The sequence below is a fragment of the Giraffa tippelskirchi genome, chromosome 6, assembly GCF_054371585.1.
Source record: "Giraffa tippelskirchi isolate mGirTip1 chromosome 6, T2T-mGirTip1v1.2.pri, whole genome shotgun sequence".
In the NCBI taxonomy this organism is placed as follows: domain Eukaryota; kingdom Metazoa; phylum Chordata; class Mammalia; order Artiodactyla; family Giraffidae; genus Giraffa; species Giraffa tippelskirchi.
The window spans coordinates 137,929,100-137,947,862 of record NC_137280.1 but is presented as its reverse complement, the minus strand read 5'-3'; the positions used below and the strand labels follow the sequence as shown (position 1 = coordinate 137,947,862).

General features: G+C 43.4%; 1 long non-coding RNA gene and 1 other non-coding gene across 2 annotated transcripts in view; both read right to left on the bottom strand.

Annotated features, from left to right (window-relative positions):
• The window catches only part of LOC145508736 (uncharacterized), a 114,614-nt gene that overhangs the window by 40,019 nt on the left and 55,832 nt on the right, over positions 1-18,763 (bottom strand). The window lies entirely within an intron of this gene.
• On the bottom strand, positions 14,537-14,643 carry LOC145511748 (U6 spliceosomal RNA). Its single transcript, XR_014058129.1, has one exon. It is a non-coding gene; the product is annotated as a U6 spliceosomal RNA (small nuclear RNA).

Here is an 18,763-nt window from a genome sequence, read left to right as displayed (position 1 = left end):
CACTTCAGTCTGAAGGCAAATTTTCCAGATTCTCTTCTTCTCCTGGCAGAATCTCTCTGCATGTCATTCAGGATGCGGTGAAAACCCACGCCTTTTCACTACTCCCCTTAGCACTTGTTTCTTTTGCCTACATCCCCTTCCCTTCCCTTTTTCAACCTCAGAATGTCCAGTCATCCTTCAAGACCCAGGTGAACTGCCCCCTCCTCTGGGAGGCCTCCCTGCTTCTTTGAAGTAGAGACTGTCCTCAGGGCTCCTCATCACCCACCTCCTTCTGAGTAGTTTTCATGGGTGTCTTAGTGTATTTATGTACCTGTCTGTCTCTACCACTTACCCTGAATTCTTGAGGGTCAGGAACACACCTGGGGCCCTTATTCTTGTTGTACACATAGTTGCTGGACCCCCTAAGTACTCAGTAAACGTTTGTGAAATGAAGACACAGGGACAGCCCGGCCTCTGTCTCTTTTGGTTTACATCCCTCCTACAGAACTCCCTTCAGTCCAGCTCTGTCCTCACTCTTTATCACAGCCGCTGACTGTGGGTTTAGGCCTTAGATGCTTCATTAACTAATAATAATGAGTCACTGTACTAGCCTCGGGAGCACTGTAAATGATACAGTGTCAGGAGAAGGCAGTGGGATGTGGAATTTCAATGAGGCTGGCATGGTTCCAGAAACAGAAAATGCCACGTGCAATGTTTTTCTCTGTTACAGTTTGCATATGTCAGGCCTCCCATGCTAACTTGGAATAATTCCATTATTCTGTCCCAATTCCAGTTCTAGACTATAGGGATTTCCAATGAGTGGCATGGGCCTGGTGTGACAGGTTAGGTAATGGGCTCCTCAAAGCCACCCATGTTCCAACCCCCAGAACCTGTGACTGTGTTACCTTACACGGCAAGAGGACCTTTGCAGACATGACTAAGCTAAGGATCTTGAGATGAGATTATCCTGGATTATCTGGATAGGGGGCCTTCCATATGATCACAAGGGTCCTTACAAGAGGCATACAGAAGGACTTCCCTGGTGGTCCAGTGGTTAAGAATCTGCCTTCAGATCCAGGGGATGGGGGCTCGATCCCTGCTCAGGGAACTAAGATCCCACATGCCACAGAGCAGCTAAGCCTGCACACCTCAACTGCTGAGGCGACACTCTTTGGAGTCTCCATGTCTCCCGAGAGAGAGCCCTGATTGTTGCAACTAAACTTGATGCAGGCAAATAAATAAATATTAAAAAAAACAAAAGAGGCAGAGGGCGATTTGACTGCAGAAGAGATGATGTGATGATGGAAACAGAGATTGCCGTGATGTGCTTTGAAGATGGGGGGTGGTGTGGGTAGTCACAAGTCAAGAAATAGAAGTGGGCCATTGGAAGCTGAAAAGGGCAAGAAAAGAGATTCTCTTCTCTAACCTCCAGAAGGAACCTGTGCTAACTCCTTGACGTTACCCCCCTGAAGCTGATTTCAGATTTCCAACCCCCACAACAATAAGAGAATAAATTTGTGCTGTTTTAAGCCACAAAGTTTAGGTAATGTGTTACAGCAGCACTAGGAAACCAATAAAGGAGGGAACTCCCTTTCCTGGAGAAGCTGACAGAAAGCTGTATTCTTTTTCTGGATGAAACCTCAGGATCATTCTTAACACACTTAACACAATACATGTGGGTGTTGGAAAGGGAAGCTGGAGCCCCTTTGTTATCTGAACTGGGCCAAATGCCTCCTTCAACAGTCAGGGAAAGGAAGTTCAGAGAGATCAAGTCTTTCCAGGGACTTGCAGCCCATCAGTGGTAGAACTGTCTTCCTCATGCCAAGATTGTTTCCCCACGTCAGCCCTTGAAAACCCAAGTTGGGAACAGAAGCATCAGTGGTGTTGCAACATTCTAGCTTAGACTGCGCTCTCCTGCAGGAGCCATGATTTTTTCCCCTGGCAATCAGGGCTGGATCAAGAAATGGTACTGCTGAGGCCTTTCTCTGGGTCTACTCACTGCCCCTCCTGAAAGCCCAGGAACCACAGCACAAACTGGGTGAGATCCTTAGAGCCTCGTGACAAGTTTTGCCAAGGACCGGCCTCTCTGGGCAGATTTATTCATCAAAGCTCTCAATGGAGATTTCAGCCACCACGCTAATGACTTACCCGGGGAATCATTCTGCTTTGCTCAAATCTCTCCCTCAGGAAATCTGAGCTTGTGAAATGAGAGTCCTTAGGGGAGATGGCTGTTACCTGAGAGACAGAGATAGTGGGACATTTGCCTCCCAGCAGGTGGATAAGGTTACAACCTCACATGAAAAGCTTGCTTTTCTATGTAGATTTATTAGCCAAGAGTTCCCTAGGGGCTGTGTTGTAGTCAGTCAGGTCATCTCCTGCTCAAAGACCCTCAGAGGTTCCCCACTGCTTTCCCAATAAAGTATTCTGGCTCAGGCACTCCCAACTCTCCCCGATTGGGCTGCATCCTTTCTTTCCAGCCTTATTTCCTCTAAGGCTATAGTCAAATTCACTGTTCTCTGAGAACAGTGGGGAAACAGCTAGTACATCAGTGGCAGGGCTGAGGCCAGAGCAAGAATGTCAAAGTCCCACTCAAGCTTTTTATCCTGCTTTCCAACAAGGAACAGAGCAGGAGGCATAATGTTGATGACATACAAAATCCCAAATTCAAAGTGTAGCCTTGATTCTTATGTGTGTAAAATCCCATCCAACCAGTCTCATGGTTTGGCTTTGTATGTACCATAGGTTAAACGGAGAGGAAGGATTTTGCATGATGACCTGGGAAACCTGGGTTTTGTACTTGCCTTTGCCCTAAACAGACTGTGTGACCTTGGGGGCAGCCCCCCAACCCCAGCCCCTTCACCCAGTCCACTTTCACCCTGTACAGTCGAAAGGCTGAACTACATGATCTTTATGTCCCTTCGTGGGAGACATTTCTCTTTTTTCCCAGCAGCCCAGAAAAATTCTAAACCAGTAAAGAAGCATTTTCCTGGGGTTGATGGAAGCTGGCCAGGGCTGGTGAGGAAGGGCCAAATTCAAGAGTTTGGCTCAGCAGTAGGAAGGAATTGCTAGCAGTGTTGCAGACTGGACTGGAAAGAAAAAAGCAGAACTGTGAGTCCTGGCAGCTAATAGAGTAGACCATTCACTCACAAAGCTTCAGTGAGTCCTGTTCTGGGCCAGACACTGTGCAAGATTGGGGGGAATATAGTAACAGGCCAGATGGAAAAAGTTCTTGGTCTCAAATAGGAACTTAGAGTCAATAAAGGTGAATAGCAGGAGGCAGGCAGTTAAAGAGCCAATAGAAATACAGAGTAAAGGAGCAGGGGGATGTAGAGGGCCATAGGAACAGAAGGAGGATTCCTGTCATGGTACAGGAGGGGTCAGAGAAGGGTGCTTAGAGTACCCTTAACCTGATGAATCTGGTTATTTGTGAGTGAAAAAGACAGGAAGGATGTTCCAGGTAGAGGTTCAGTCTAGGGAAAAAAATGCCCAAGCCTAGGGAAAAAAATGCCAAGTTCAGCAAATAGCTAGAGGGATGAATGAGGGGTGGGGGTGGGGTGGTGTGTGGGGGGGTGAAGAACAGAATGAGGGCTGGAACACAGGCAGCTGCTTTGTAGCCAGTGGGAAAAATGGAGCGGGGGAAACAGGCATCCATATCTGGGTCTAAGTATATTCTGCACCCTGCATCCTGCAGAGGTCCCAGGGCCAGGATCCTCAAGGGAAAAGACTAAGTGAGGCTGTGGTTGCTGAAGAGCTGAGAGCTGGATGATGGGACAAAACTAAGACAAGGAAAAAGGGAAACAACAGTGTGCTGGGGGAGAGAAGGGAATAAATCCTCATTGACAACTTGCTATGAGGTTGGTTTTAGCCTTAGTTTTTCATCTAAAAAATGGGGCTACTTCCAGGACTAGGGTGAGGATTAAATGAGAGACTACACACCTGCTTAGCACGCAGCCTGACATACCATGAGTGGTTAACAAATCGTAGCTACCTTTATGACTACTGCAAGTTCATTCATTCCACAACTGTTTATTGAGTGCCGACTATATGCCAGGCATTGTTCTAAGTCCTGGACTACATCCATGAACAAAACAGAAAAACATCACTGTTCTTGCATGGTTACATATTAGTGCTTACTCTTTTTATTTTCACAACCAAGTGCTGCTAAGTCACTTCAGTCGTGTCCGACTCTGTGCAACCACACAGACGGCAGCCCATCAGGCTCCCCCGTCCCTGGGATTCTCCAGGCAAGAACACTGGAGTGGGTTGCCATTTCCTTCTCCAATGCATGAAAGGGAAAAGTGAAAGTGAAGTCTCTGAGTCATGTCCGACCCTTAGCGAACCCATGGACTGCAGCCTACCAGGCTCCTCTGTCCATAGGATTTTCCAGGCAAGAGTACTGGAGTAGGTTGCCATTTCCTTCTCCGCACAACCAAGTGAGGAAGTTCTTATTACTGCTATTTTATAGATAAGGACTGGACACTAGGCTAAGCAACTAATCCAAGGCTAGGAAGTTAACCAGTGACAGAGGCAGGATTTGAACCCAAGTTTTCATGATGACATACCCAAGACTCCTTCCACTACCCCACCCTACCTCTATACAAAAGGCAACACAGAATTAATTATTGCCTGTATGGTATGAATATTATTTTCATAATATTACAGAACACGGATTTTCTGTAATGATCTGGCTTTTAAACCCTCTGTCTTGTCATTCCTGTAAATCACGCAAACCCATCAGAGTATGTCTGATATGAGGGAGGAAGATGCTATTGTTTTATTCATTGAAACTACAAGAGCTTCAGGGGAAGTAAAGGCCCTTGTAGCTGGAGCAGTGGGGAAGGTTTCCCAGAGAAGGCTAGACCTATAGCCACAGGCAGGAAAAGGACAGCTGAGGGAGTAGAAACAGTTTAAACAACAATCCAGAGAGTAGAGTGTGCAGCGTGTGTCTATGTGTGTAGGAATGATATATATGTGTGCATGTGTTGATTGCCTTAACAAATATTTACTGAGCACCTAACACATCAGATACTACACTAGGAATCATAGCAAACAAGGTGAGCTAGGTCCCTGCCCTCATGGAACTTACAGTGTGTGTGTCTGTGTGTGTATGTGTGTGTGTAGGGTAAGGTAAAGAATGGGGATGCAAAATGCACCTGCAGATAAGGCATTCATCCCAACAGAGACTCCTTTCTCTGAATTTTAGCTCCCTCAGCTGTGCTTCTGGATTTGTTTCCCCCTTCCCATCCCTACTTTTGCCGACCGGAGGAAAGGCATAGGCTCCTGGAAGCTGCCCGTGGGCTCAGGAAGTCCCAGATGCCAAGCCAGGCTGCACTGAGAGTGAGGGGCTTTGGCTCATCCTTGCAGGCTGGTGTTCCCTTTTGGTATGGGCCTTCTATCTACTAGCTCAGCGCAGACAATCAATGCTAATCTGGTCTTCTGGGACCAAATGAAACTGCTGGCATTTAAAGGGCTTGAGCTCTCTTTTCTGATTACCAAACGACCTACATTATCACTCTCACCCCAGCCTGCCTGGGAGGGCATTGCCATTGACAAAGCCCAACCAGGCACTCTCTCTGCTGGGAACTGGCTATAATTTCTTCTGAGCTTGCCAAGCAGAGGAGCCTGGCCAAGGATTCCAGAGGCATGGCTCTTGCCCTGGATCTGCAACGAACTCCCAGTGTGGCTCTAGGAGTGTCTGTTTCCACCACCACCACCCCCTCGGCCTCAGCTTCCCTACTTATAACATAAAGGGATTAAACAAGACAATTTCAGAGGTCCCTTCCCCTGCTCCTAAATTCTAGGTCACTCATGATGTCAGATCACACTTACTACTCCAGCCCTAAAAAGTTTCCAGGGACTTCCCTGGAACCCACATGATGGGTATGAAGCTTAGCATGGCAGTTAATAGCATAGGGATTTGTGTGTATAGATATACACTGATTTGAATATTTCCAAGACACATTAAGTGAAAAAATCAAGATGCAGAGTGGTTTCAATACTATAGTATGATACCACACATGTATATCACACACATTTGTATAAGCACACATGTGTGTAGAATATTCTAATATCTTTGGAGGGATACATAAGAGCCATGGAGGAAGGGAACAAGGCATCCAGGAAGAAGATTTAAATTTCACTTTTTTATTTCTTGATTTTTTTAAAACCATGTGCATTGCTGTGTCAAAAATTAGTAAACAGTTTTAAAAATAGAGTGTGGACTTTGCCATCAATTCACTTAACAAATATTTATTGAATATTAATTAGGTGGCAGAGGCTGATACAGGAAGTGGTAAGTGAGACAGTCCCTGCCCCTGTGAAGCCCACAATCCAGATTGATAATGGCCAAATCAATAAATGCAATATAATGCCAGGTAGCCATAAGGGGCATGAAATACACAAGACAGACTTGAATATGATGCCTAGCTTTTCACAACAAATTGTTTGACCTTAAGGGAGTTGCTTCACCCTGTTGGCCCTCAATTTCCTCATCTGTAAAATGGTAGCAATAATGCTCCAATTTTTTGGTGTGAGAATGAAATGAAGTGAGTATCAGTATTGAGACATAATAGGAGTTTGGTAAATGTTGGTTATTATTTTGGTTAATATTACTAGGCGAAGGGTTTGGAGGGGAGTAGACATGGCCAAGAGCTATGTGGGGACTGAAGGCGGTGGGAGTGGGCAGATACCTAGGAGACAGAGCAGGTTGGGGGGACACAGGGAGAGGTGAACAAACTGGGCTTGTTGTGGGTTGGCTGATACAGGAGAGGCGAGGTGAGTGACCCAGCCCAGAAGTGAACCAGAAGACAGAAGTGGGCTTGGAGCCTTAACCAGCAGGGAGCCCTACATAGCTGCCCCAAGGTACCTGGTCTGGCTAGGAAATGATATGAAGGTTGGAGGAGGGAGAAACCCATTCATCTCATGTCAGGGGTGTCCAGGGACAAAGTCATTTGGGTTTCTTGGCAGGGCTGGGTCTCTGAGTGGCAAGTATCTCCATGTTAGGCTGCTGGGAGGGTCCATTTAAAGCTTCCACCCCATCCTGTGGTGATGCCTGACTCCTTACTATTGCAGTAACCCCCTGCTACCCAGAGCAGATGAGAAGGTCTGGGTGACACTGTGCCTGAAGGTCTTTGCCAAGACTCTAGACGCAACTAGGAACAGAAAAAGAGAGTTTCCTCCAGGGTTCCCAAGCTGAGGTTCCAGTACAGATTCTTGAGTCTCAGTCCCCGAGGGCTGGCTCAGAGACACAGGGTGGGGTCTCGCTACTATCTCCTTGGAGGCGATGCTGCCGTGCCCAAGGCAATGACAGGTGCTTCTCAGGCAAATGGGCTACATCCCGGGCAGACATTAGGCTAGATCAAACTGTAGGATCATCTGTGACAGAACAGCCACTTGTTCAGTGACTTAAAGATTGTTGGGTGCATGTTCATGAGCATTTATATGTGTATGTGCCTGTGTACACATATATTTGTATACGTGTGTGCATGCATGTGCGTCTGTGTCCATGAGTGTGTGGCATAAGGGAACAGGAAGGGAGTTCAGGTCCAGTGGATGGAGGAAGCCAGAGAAGTGAAATGTTTGCTTCTCAAGAGAAAATGAAATTCAAAGAGAAAATCTTTGCCCTGGGGGACTCGGTGAATCTCACCTGCTTTTAGTGAATCTCACTCGGTGAAGCTTTTTATGCAAATCTACACAAACAAATTCTGGGCCCTGCTTGGAGTCCTGGGAGGGTGGGTTCCATTTCAGGGGCCGTGGGGTGGAAGTGAATCTAGCAGGAGGTCCCTCCTGAAAGCTGAAGATAAGAGGCTGGCCATAGCCCACGGGGCTCATTTGACAGTTCCCAGTGATAGCTTCTTAGTCACACGTGAAATATTCATCTATGGTTTTTTGACACAGACTCAAATTGTCAAATTTATCCAAACTATTTTTGAGCAGCAAAATCCCCCTTTGCCTAAAGGTTTTAAATAGAACCCTGACATAGAAAAGAGAAAAAGGCAAGCTGCCCTGGGTCAAATATGGAGATGGCGATGGGGACTCAGTGCGCCCCACCCCACTCAGGTTCTGCCCATCACCTCACTCAGGCTTCAGTCTCAGCCCACATTAAAAACGCTTCGGCTCCTTCACCTTCTCCACTGTAGAAAACCCTCCTGGATCCTGCTACTGTGCCCACATCCCTTTGAACTCAAAAGAGGCCTGCTGCCTACCACCTGGGGGGCTCACTGCGGTCCTAGGGTAGAGGGCCAGTTCTTTCTGGAAAAATGAACCTTAAAGAGACTGTGGCCAGCAACTTGGGGGATGACTCACTGGTTCCTCCTTCTGTAACTTTGCCTCACTGCTCAGGGCATAGGTTCTGAAGTCAGCTTTGAATTCTTGCTTTGCTACTAAAAGCTGTGTGATCTTGAACAAGTCACTTAACCTCTCTGAGCCTGTTTCCTCTTCCGTAAAACGCACATAGTTCCTCCATCACAGCTGCGTGTAAGGAGGGAAGGAGCTGTTAAATATCTGAGGTGGCAAAGGCACGGGTCTACATGGCCCAGGGAAGTAATTGAGACGAGAGATCACTGTGTGGTGGCCAGCAGGAGTGCATCGTCTCCACCTGATTATTTCCCTGTGGGAAGGCAGGCCCAGGGGATGGCATTTTCCTACTTTTCTAAGAAAAAAATCAGAAATTCAGCTCTCTATGTAAAAACTCCCAATTCTTAGAACTTTATGTAATAACTCCCAATTTCAAAGTTTTGAACACTGTGGGTCAAATAAAGCGCACCTGGGGAGCCGGAAGCTTATAGCCACTGATGCCAAGGGACAAAAACTGACACGTAGGAGTCGCTCACTAAGCACCCTGGACCAGCACAACTGCTCCCCCTTCTCCCCTTTCCCTTCTGTCCTGCCCTCCCCAGGGTCTGGTTTGTTTCCACTCAGACACTTGCCTCCTGCCCCTGGATGCCCTGGCAACTGTGGTTAAAGGTAGTTTGGTGGCTTCCAAGTGTGTATGTAGGTGGCTGGGGGAGGGGAGCTTCAAAGGCACCTCCTCTGCTTTCTGCCTCTGAAATTCAAAGCTGGCCTCTCAAGGAGTGACGGATCTTTGCTCTGGATCCCTGAGCCTTACTGTAGCAGGATTAATCATGCTCTCCAAAGAGGAACTCTCCAGGGCTCTGGTGATGTCCTTGGATGGTCATATCTGGAGGTGGTCTGGCCCCTTGTCATATCCCTCTGATGTGTGTGTATGTGATGTGATGTGTGTGTGTTGTGTCAGGGTTAGGGGCACAGAGGGATTGGTCTTTAATTTTCTTAATTTCCTTCCTTCTTCATTCCCCCCTCTCTCCCTCTGCCTCTCCCTCCTTCCATCTGTTTTCTTTTGAAAAAAGTTACTAGGCTTTTTGCATAAATGATGCACACTCACTGAAAACATTTTAACTCAGAAAAGATCAAAGAATATAGTTTTAAAAAAGGAAAGCAAAAACAAACTTCTCAGAAAAACCACTGGTGAGTATCTTCCCAGAGGTTTCTTTACATGTAGATAAACTGATACAGAAACAAGTGTTTAATTTCACATAGTTGGGCTCATAGGATATCTGTGTGGTTGTGCAATACACTTTTTCCTTCAAATAGTATGTCCAGGGATATCTTTTCCTGGCAATGTACTCAGATCAGCACCATGGCTGTGTCTGCAGGACCTCAGACGTGTCATAAATTATTTATCAAATCCCTTGTTGGGAAGATGCACAAACTGCCCCCCTGTCAAGGTCCCCAGAGCTCCCCTGGACCCAGGACACACTATCCTGTGCCTGGACACTGGGGCAGTTTCCTCACTAGTCTTCCTGCTTCCAGGCCTTCCATGATGATGCAAACCCACACAGAGCTGGGACTGATTTGAAACCTGCCCAAAGGATCATGTCACTTCTCTGCTTAAAACCCTAGAATCTCTTGCCTTCACTCTTAGAATAACTTCCAACCCCCTTACCATGGCTAAGAAGACTGGCATTTTCATGATGGGGCCTTGCATGTGGCTTCTGCTGCTGCCAGTCCAAGATTGTTCACTCTTACTTCAGGACTTCTGAGCTCACGGTTCTCCTGGATCCTTGCAAACTAGCTTTTCCACCACTCAGGTGTCAGTTCAGAGAGTGCCTTCCTACTCCCCACCTCCATCCCTAACCAATGCTGACCCCCTTGCCCCTGACAGTCATGGTCCCAGTAGTTTGCTTTTTATTTTGTTTGCAACACTTTCACTATGTGAAATTGTGTCACTGATTTGTTTCCATGGTTGTCATTTGCCCACAAGGGGAGGGACCTTGTTCTTAGCACCTAGAGTGGGGACCTGGTGATGCTGAGTCATCCTTGTCAAATAAACAACCCCACCAGGCAATCTCTACAAAACACCAATGCTATTAAAAATCCCTATTTTCCAGTTCTTGGGGGTTTTCTATAACTCTCCTTTATTTTTTTTCTTTTATTTATTTATTTTTTACTTTACAATATTGTATTGGTTTTACCATACATTGACATGAATCCGCCATGGGTGTACATGTTTTCCCCATCCTGAACCCCCCTTCCACCTCCCTCCCCATCCCATCCCTCTGGGTCATCCCGGTGCTCCATCCCCGAGCACCCTGTATCATGCATTGAACCTGGACTGGCAATTAGTTTCACATATGATAATTTACATGTTTCAATGCCATTATCCCATATCATCCTGCCCTCACCTTCTCCCACAGAGTCCAAAAGACAGTTCTATACATCTGTGTCTCTTTTGCTGTCTCGCATATAGGGTTATCGTTACCATCTTTCTAAATTCCATATATATGCATTAGTATACTGTATTGGTGTTTTTCTTTCTGGCTAACTTCACTCTGTATAATAGGCTCCAGTTTCATCCACCTCATTAGAACTGATTTGAATGTATTCTTTTTAATGGCTGAGTAATATTCCATTGTGTATATGTACCACAGCTTCCTTATCCATTCGTCTGCTGATGGACATCTAGGTTGCTTCCATGTCCTGGCTATTGTAAACAGTGCTGTGATGAACACTGGGGTACACGTGTCTCTTTCAATTCTGGTTTCCTCGGTGTGTATGCCCAGCAGTGGGATTGCTGGGTCATATGGCAGTTCTATTCCCAGTTTTTTAAGGAATCTCCACACTGTTCTCCATAGTGGCTGTACTAGTTTGCATTCCCACCAACAGTGTAAGAGGGTTCCCTTTTCTCCACACCCTCTCCAGCATTTATTGCTTGTAGACTTTTGGATAGCAGCCATTCTGACTGGTGTGAAATGGTACCTCATTGTGGTTTTGATTTGCATTTCTCTGATAATGAGCGATGTTGAGCATCTTTTCATGTGTTTGTTAGCCATCTGTATGTCTTCTTTGGAGAAATGTCTGTTTAGTTCTTTGGTCCACTTTTTGATTGGGTCGTTTATTTTCCTGGAATTAAGCTGCAGGAGTTGCTTGTATATTTTTGAGGTTAATTCTTTGTCTGTTGCTTCATTTGCTATTATTTTCTCCCATTCTGAAGGCTGTCTTTTCACCTTGCTTATAGTTTCCTTTGTTGTGCAGAAGCTTTTAAGTTTAATTAGGTCCCATTTGTTTATTTTTTATTTTATTTGCAATATTCTGAGAGGTGGGTCATAGAGGATTCTTCTGTGGTGTATGTCGGAGAGTGTTTTGCCCATGTTTTCCTCTAGGAGTTTCATAGTTTCTGGTCTTACGTTTAGATCTTTAATCCATTTTGAGTTTATTTTTGTGCATGGTGTTAGAAAGTGTTCTAGTTTCATTCTTTTACAAGTGGTTGACCAGTTTTCCCAGCACCACTTGTTAAAGAGATTGTCTTTTCTCCATTGTATATTCTTGCCTCCTTTGTCAAAGATGAAGTGTCCATAGGTGTGTGGATTTATCTCTGGGCTTTCTGTTTTGTTCCATTGATCTATATTTCTGTCTTTGTGCCTGCACCATACTGTCTTGATGACTGTGGCTTTGTAGTAGAGCCTGAAGTCAGGCAGGTTGATTCCTCCAGTTCCATTCTTCTTTCTCAAGATTGCTTTGGCTATTCAAGGTTTTTTGTATTTCCATACAAATTTTGAAATTATTTGTTCTAGTTCTCTGAAAAATACTGTTGGTAGCTTGATAGGGATTGCATTGAATCTATAGATTGCTTTTGGTAGCATGCTCATTTTCACTATAATGATTCTTCCGATCCATGAACACGGTATATTTCTCCATCTATTTGTGTTCTCTTTGATTACTTTCACCAGTGTTTTATAGTTTTCTATATATAGGTCTTTTGTTTCTTTAGGTAGATATGTTCCTAAGTATTTTATTCTTTTCGTTGTGATGCTGAATGGAATTGTTTCCTTAATTTCTCTTTCTGTTTTCTCGTTGTTAGTGTATAGGAATGTAAGGGATGTCTGTGTGTTAATTTTATATCCTGCAACCTTACTATACTCGTTGATTAGCTCTAGTAATTTTCTGGTGGAGTCTTTAGGGTTTTCTATGTAGAGGATCATGTCATCTGCAAACAGTGAGAGTTTTACTTCTTCTTTTCCAATCTGGATTCCTTTTACTTCTTTTTCTGCTCTGATTGCTGTGGCCAAAACTTCCAAAACTATGTTGAATAGTAGTGGTGAGAGTGGGCACCGTTGTCTTGTTCCTGACTTTAGGGGAAATGCTTTCAATTTTTCCCCATTGAGGATAATATTTGCTGTGCGTTTGTCATATAAAGCTTTTATTATGTTGAGGTGTGTTTCTTCTATCCCTGCTTTTTGGAGGGTTTTTTATCATAAATGGATGTTGACTTTTGTCAAAGGCTTTCTCTGCATCTACTGAGATAGTCATATAGTTTTTATTTTTCAATTTGTTAATGTGGTGTATTATATTGATTGATTTATGGATATTGAAGAATCCTTGCATCCCTGGGATAAAGCCCACTTGGTCATGATATATGATCTTTTTAATATGTTGTTGGATTCTGTTTGCTAGGATTTTGTTAAGGATTTTTGCATCTATGTTCATCAGTGATGTTGGCCTGTAGTTTTCTTTTTTTGTGGCATCTTTGTCAGGTTTTGGTGTTAGGGTGATGGTGGCCTCATAGAATGAGTTTGGAAGTTTACCTTCCTCTGCAATTTTCTGGAAGAGTTTGAGTAGGATAGGTGTTAGCTCTTCTCTAAATTTTTGGTAGAATTCAGCTGTGAAGCCGTCTGGTCCTGGGCTTTTGTTTGTTGGAAGATTTCTGATTACAGTTCCAATTTCTGTGCTTGTGATGGGTCTGTTAAGTTTTTCTATTTCTTCCTGGTTCAGTTTTGGAAAGTTGTACTTTTCTAAGAATTTGTCCATTTCTTCCAAGTTGTCCATTTTATTGGCATATAGTTGCTGATAATAGTCACTTATGATCCTTTGTATTTCTGTGTTGTCTGTTGTGATCTCTCCATTTTCATTTCTAATTTTGTTGATTTGATTTTTCTCCCTTTGTTTGTTGATGAGGCTGGCTAACGGTTTATCAATTTTATTTATCTTCTCAAAGAACTAGCTTTTGGCTTTGTTGATTTTTGCTATGGTCTCTTTTGTTTCTTTTGCATTTATTTCTGCCCTAATTTTTAAGATTTCTTTCCTTCTACTAACCCTGGGGTTCTTCATTTCTTCCTTTTCTAGTTGCTTTAGGTGTAGAGTTAGGTTATTTATTTGACTTTTTTCTTGTTTCTTGAGGTAAGCCTGTATTGCTATGAACCTGCCCCTTAGCACTGCTTTTAGAGTGTCCCATAGGTTTTGGATTGTTGTGTTTTCATTTTCATTTGTTTCTATGCATATTTTGATTTCTTTTTTGATGTCTTCTGTGATTTGTTGGTTATTCAGCAGTGTGTTGTTCAGCCTCCATATGTTGGAATTTTTAATAGTTTTTCTCCTGTGATTGACATGTAATCTTACTGCATCGTGGTCAGAAAAGATGCTTGGAATGATTTCGATTTTTTTGAATTTACCAAGGCTAGATTTATGGCCCAGGATGTGATCTATCCTGGAGAAGGTTCCGTGTGCTGTTGAGAAAAAGGTGAAATTCATTGTTTTGGGGTGAAATGTCCTATAGATATCAATTAGGTCTCACTGGTCTATTGTATCATTTAAAGTTTGTGTTTCCTTGTTAATTTTCTGTTTAGTTGATCTATCCATAGGTGTGAGTGAAGTATTAAAGTCTCCCACTATTATTGTGTTAACAATAACACAATTTCCCCTTTCATACTTGTTGGCATTTGTCTTACATATTGTGGTGCTCCTATGTTGGGTGCATATATATTTATAATTGTTATATCTTCTTCTTGGATTGATCCTTTGATCATTATGTAGTGTCCATCTTTGTCTCTTTTCACAGCCTTTGTTTTAAAGTGTATTTTATCTGATATGAGTATTGCTACTCCTGCTTCTTTTGGTCTCTATTTGCATGGAATATCTTTTTCCAGCTCTTCACTTTCAGTCCCTTGTTTCGAGGTGGGTCTCTTGTAGACAACATACATAGGGGCCTTGTTTTTGTATCCATTCAGCCAGTCTTTGTTTTTTGGTTGGGGCATTCAACCCATTTAAAAATATGGAACACTTCACGAATTTACGTGTCATCCTTGCACAGGGGCCACACTAATCTTCTCTGTATCGTTCCAATTTTAGTATATGTGCTGCCGAAGTGAGCACTGTAACTCTCCTTTAAAATATCTCTGGTTATGGGACTTCCCTGGTGGTCCAATGGCTAAGACTCTGTGTTCCCAAAGCAGGAGGTGTGGGTTCAATCCCTGGTCAGGGAACTAGATCCTACCTGCCACCTAAGTGTTCATGTGCTGCCACGAAGATCAAAGATCCAGAGGGCCATAACTAAGACCCAGCACAGCCAAATAAATCAATAAATTTTTTTAAATAAATAAAATAACTCTGGTTTTCTAAGTGAACTTGAGTATGTCTCTCTGGTCCTTGCCCCCAAAAGAGCCCAGCCCAGAAGCCAGCTCCAGCTGCTTCTCAGCTTTATCTCCTCCACATTTCATTACAAACCTTATTCTTTAGCCAGATAGGAGTCTTGATTTATCCAAACACACCTCCCTCTGCAGGAAGCCTCTCTGTGCTCCTTCTCTCTCTCTCTCTTGCTCTTGCCATCTTGCTTCTGCTGCTCAAACTTTATCCATCCTCAGTCCAGCTAAAATATCACTACCCCCAGGTGTGTGCCCTGTCTTTGACCATAAGAATGCTCATTTCTCTCTTCTGTATTCATGTGACACTTCATTTTTTCCACCTTGAGACACTAGGACTTTATACCTCCAATACTGCCATTTCTATCCCTAGCTTGATCTTTCCTAGTGTATTACGAGTTCCTCACCAGCAGAGGCTACGGCTTGTTTACTTTTTCGTAACAGTTAACATTGAGAAAGTGCCTTATGTAGGTTAGCTCTTTTAAGACTCTGAGTTGGGGATGTAAGTAACCTTGCTTAACAGATGAGGAGGTGGTGAGAATTTAAGAAACTTGCTGAAGGCTACACAGTGAGGAGGTGGTAAATCTAGGATTTGAATCCACAGCCTGAAGCCAAAGTTCACCTTGGCACCGATGGCAAAAAGCCCTTTCGGTTGTTTTCGTTCTCTCAGTGCAGTAGCTGCCCGCCCTTAGCTCCCAAACTCTCAGGTCTTTGAAGTGAAGGATCTGCAGGGATACTGTTAGTCTTAACGAAAACAAATCAAAGGACTGTTCGCTCAAATCCAGATCTGAGTGTCTGCCTGTGGGGCTCCACATCATTACTCACTGATGATTCAAGAGTCAGGCTTGGGGAACCAAGAGGAGATGGGGTGATTGCTATTATGTTGTTGCACTGAAGTGTTCCTCTAAATGATGCCCATGCCTCCATCTCTCCCTCCTTATCCAGCTGGGAACCCACGGCAACTTCTGTTATCTTTTGTGACTGGAAGTGTTGCTTCCCACCCCATTCCTTTTCTCTCCCATGAGCTCCCTCCCCTTTCCCAACCCTTACTGATCTCTCAGCGAAAAATGTTCCTGATAAAATGTGTGACCCTGGCCAAGCCCTTTGCCCTGCACCCCTGAGTAGCCATTTCTGCAGCTTCTATAAATGAAGTTAGAGTACTGATAAGGACGTGGTGGCCCAAAGAAAGCATGGAATCTACCCAAGTTCACACAGCAAGTGGATGGCTGATATTGAACCTATACAAAGGTACAGAGTATCAGTGAACCCAGTGCATACCTACCACCCATTCTCAATAACTAGCAACTCGTGGCCAATCTTGTTTCCTTACTCTCACCCACTTCCCTGCTCCCAGATTACTTGGGAGGAATGTTTCCCAGGTGCCCTTGCCTGGGTTTGCAATTGAACAGAAAAATGAAAGAGAAGTTGGTCTTGGGGTGTGTGTGTGTGTGTGTGTGTGTGTGTGTGTGTGCACGTGCATGTGTGTGTGGAGAGGGTCTTTCACCTTGCTCCACTTCCCTCCTTTCCTTCATCTTCCTGCCTAAATTCCATGTCCTGTTGGTCCTCTGCTTGTTACTCTTTCCATTCTCTCCTGGTGCTTGCTGAGTCCCTGCTGGGGGACTAGGAACTCAAATGTTCTTTTAGATCACTGAAATTTAGGAGAGGTCTCCAGAAAAGCAACTCTTTCAAGCTCCAGAGGAAAGCCAAGCCACTTGGGAAGGGTTTTCAGACCTAGATTTTGTTGAAAGAGAGACATCTGTGCCTTCTCTCCTGGGTCACAAAAAAGCATGGATTATTTAATGTTTTACAGGGAAAACTTCAAGCCTATCGTGTCTGACTCTTTGTGACCCCATGGACTGTAGCCTACCAGGCTCCTCAGTCCATGGAATTTTCCAGGCAAGAGTACTGGAGTGGGTTGCCATTTCCTTCTCCAGGGGATCTTCCTGACCCAGGGATCAAACCCGGGTCTCCCACATTGCAGGCAGATGCTTTACCATCTGAGCCACCAGCGAAGCCCTTACAAAAGTATAATGAATATTAATGAACACTTATATACTCATCACCCAGCCTCAACAATTAGCAGCTCATAGCCCATCTTCTTTTATTACTCTCAGTCACTTCCTCTCTCCCAGATTACTTTGAAGAACATCTGAGAAATGGTACATTGTTATATATTGCTATGAATTAGTCAAAGATGGCCTCTGTATATGGATTCCTAGGTTTATTTTTTCACTAAAGATTGAGAGCCATTAGTTTAGAAGCCAAACTCAAATTTTTACACATCCAATTATTTTCAAAACATCCCAAACAAGCAGATTTTTAGATTTTTAGAGACCACTTGCTTTGCATACCCTGGAAACCTCACCCAGCCCCTGCTGATCATTGATAAGATAAGGCCTTGTGGTTATGAAACCCCCAAGGGGCCTTCCACGTTCCCTGACCCAGAGACTCCCCACCATACTGATGAGGGGCAGACTTCATCTAGACATCTCCATTCCCTCTCTGATCCTCTTATCCCCTGAGCCTTCCCTTCCCCTGACACCACCCTAAGCTCTGGACAGTCTCATGCCATGGTGGACTGCCCTCTCATGCAACTGCCTGAGCATCATTCAATAAAGCTGGTTGCTTTGTGTGTTTTTCCTTGTTCACTCCCTCAACCTCTCAAACTCCCTACAGCTATTTCATCTGTAAAACTTTCAGTATATATTTTTAAAACCAATAACTCTTGAAGACTACAAGTGCCCAACACATGACTGGATTAAGAAGTCGTGATATGTGATATATATGTATACATACATACATACATTCAATGGAATATTACTCAGCCATAAAAGAATGAAATACTGCCATTTGTAGCAACATAGTTGAACCTAGAGAATATTATGCTTAGTAGAAATAAGTCAGACAGAGAAAGGCAAATACTATACCACTTACATGTGAATCTAAAATATAATACAAATGAATGTATATACAAAACAGAAACAGACTCATAGATATAGAAAACTAACTTGTGGCTGAACAGGGAGAGGGAAGGGAGGAGGGAAAATTTAAGGGAATGGGATTAGCAGATACAAAGTACTATATATAAAATAGATAAACAACAAGGATATACCATATAGCACAGGGAATTATACCCACTATCTTATAATAAACTATAATGGAATATAGCCTGCAAAAATCACTATGCCGTACACCTAGAACTAACACAATATTGTAAGTCAACTACGCTTCAATAAAAAATAAAATAAAAACAATATATCATCACCTTTAAAATTAACATTTCCTTAATATTATTAAATCTTCAGTGTTCCTATTTCCAGTTGTCTCAAAATATTTCTTTTTCTTTATTTTAATTTGTATCCATATAAGCTCTGAGCTCTATGTATTTGGTTTGGTTGATATGTCACTTAACTCTCTTTAATCTATTGCTTGATTCTTTCTCTCTCTTGTGCATGTGCCTCTTGTAACATTTGAAGTTATCCATCTTTTCAACTTTACCTTTTTGAAGGATTTGCAATTGTATCTCATTATGGTTTTAATTTGCATCTCCCTAACAACTAATAACATAAAGCACTTTCTCAGTTGTTTGTCATTTTATATCTTCCTTTGGAAAGCGTCTGTTTTATTGTTGTGCCATTAAAAAAATTGAATTGTCTTCGTTATAGTTACAAGAGTTCTTTATATATTCTAGATGAAAATCTTTTGTCAGACTTACGTATTATGAATACTTTCTCCTAGCTGTGGCTTACCTTTTCATTCTCTTAATGGTATCTTTTGATGAGCAAAGATTTTGATTTTGAGGAAGATAAATTTATCAATATTTCATGGTTGGTTAGTACTTTCTGTGTCCTATC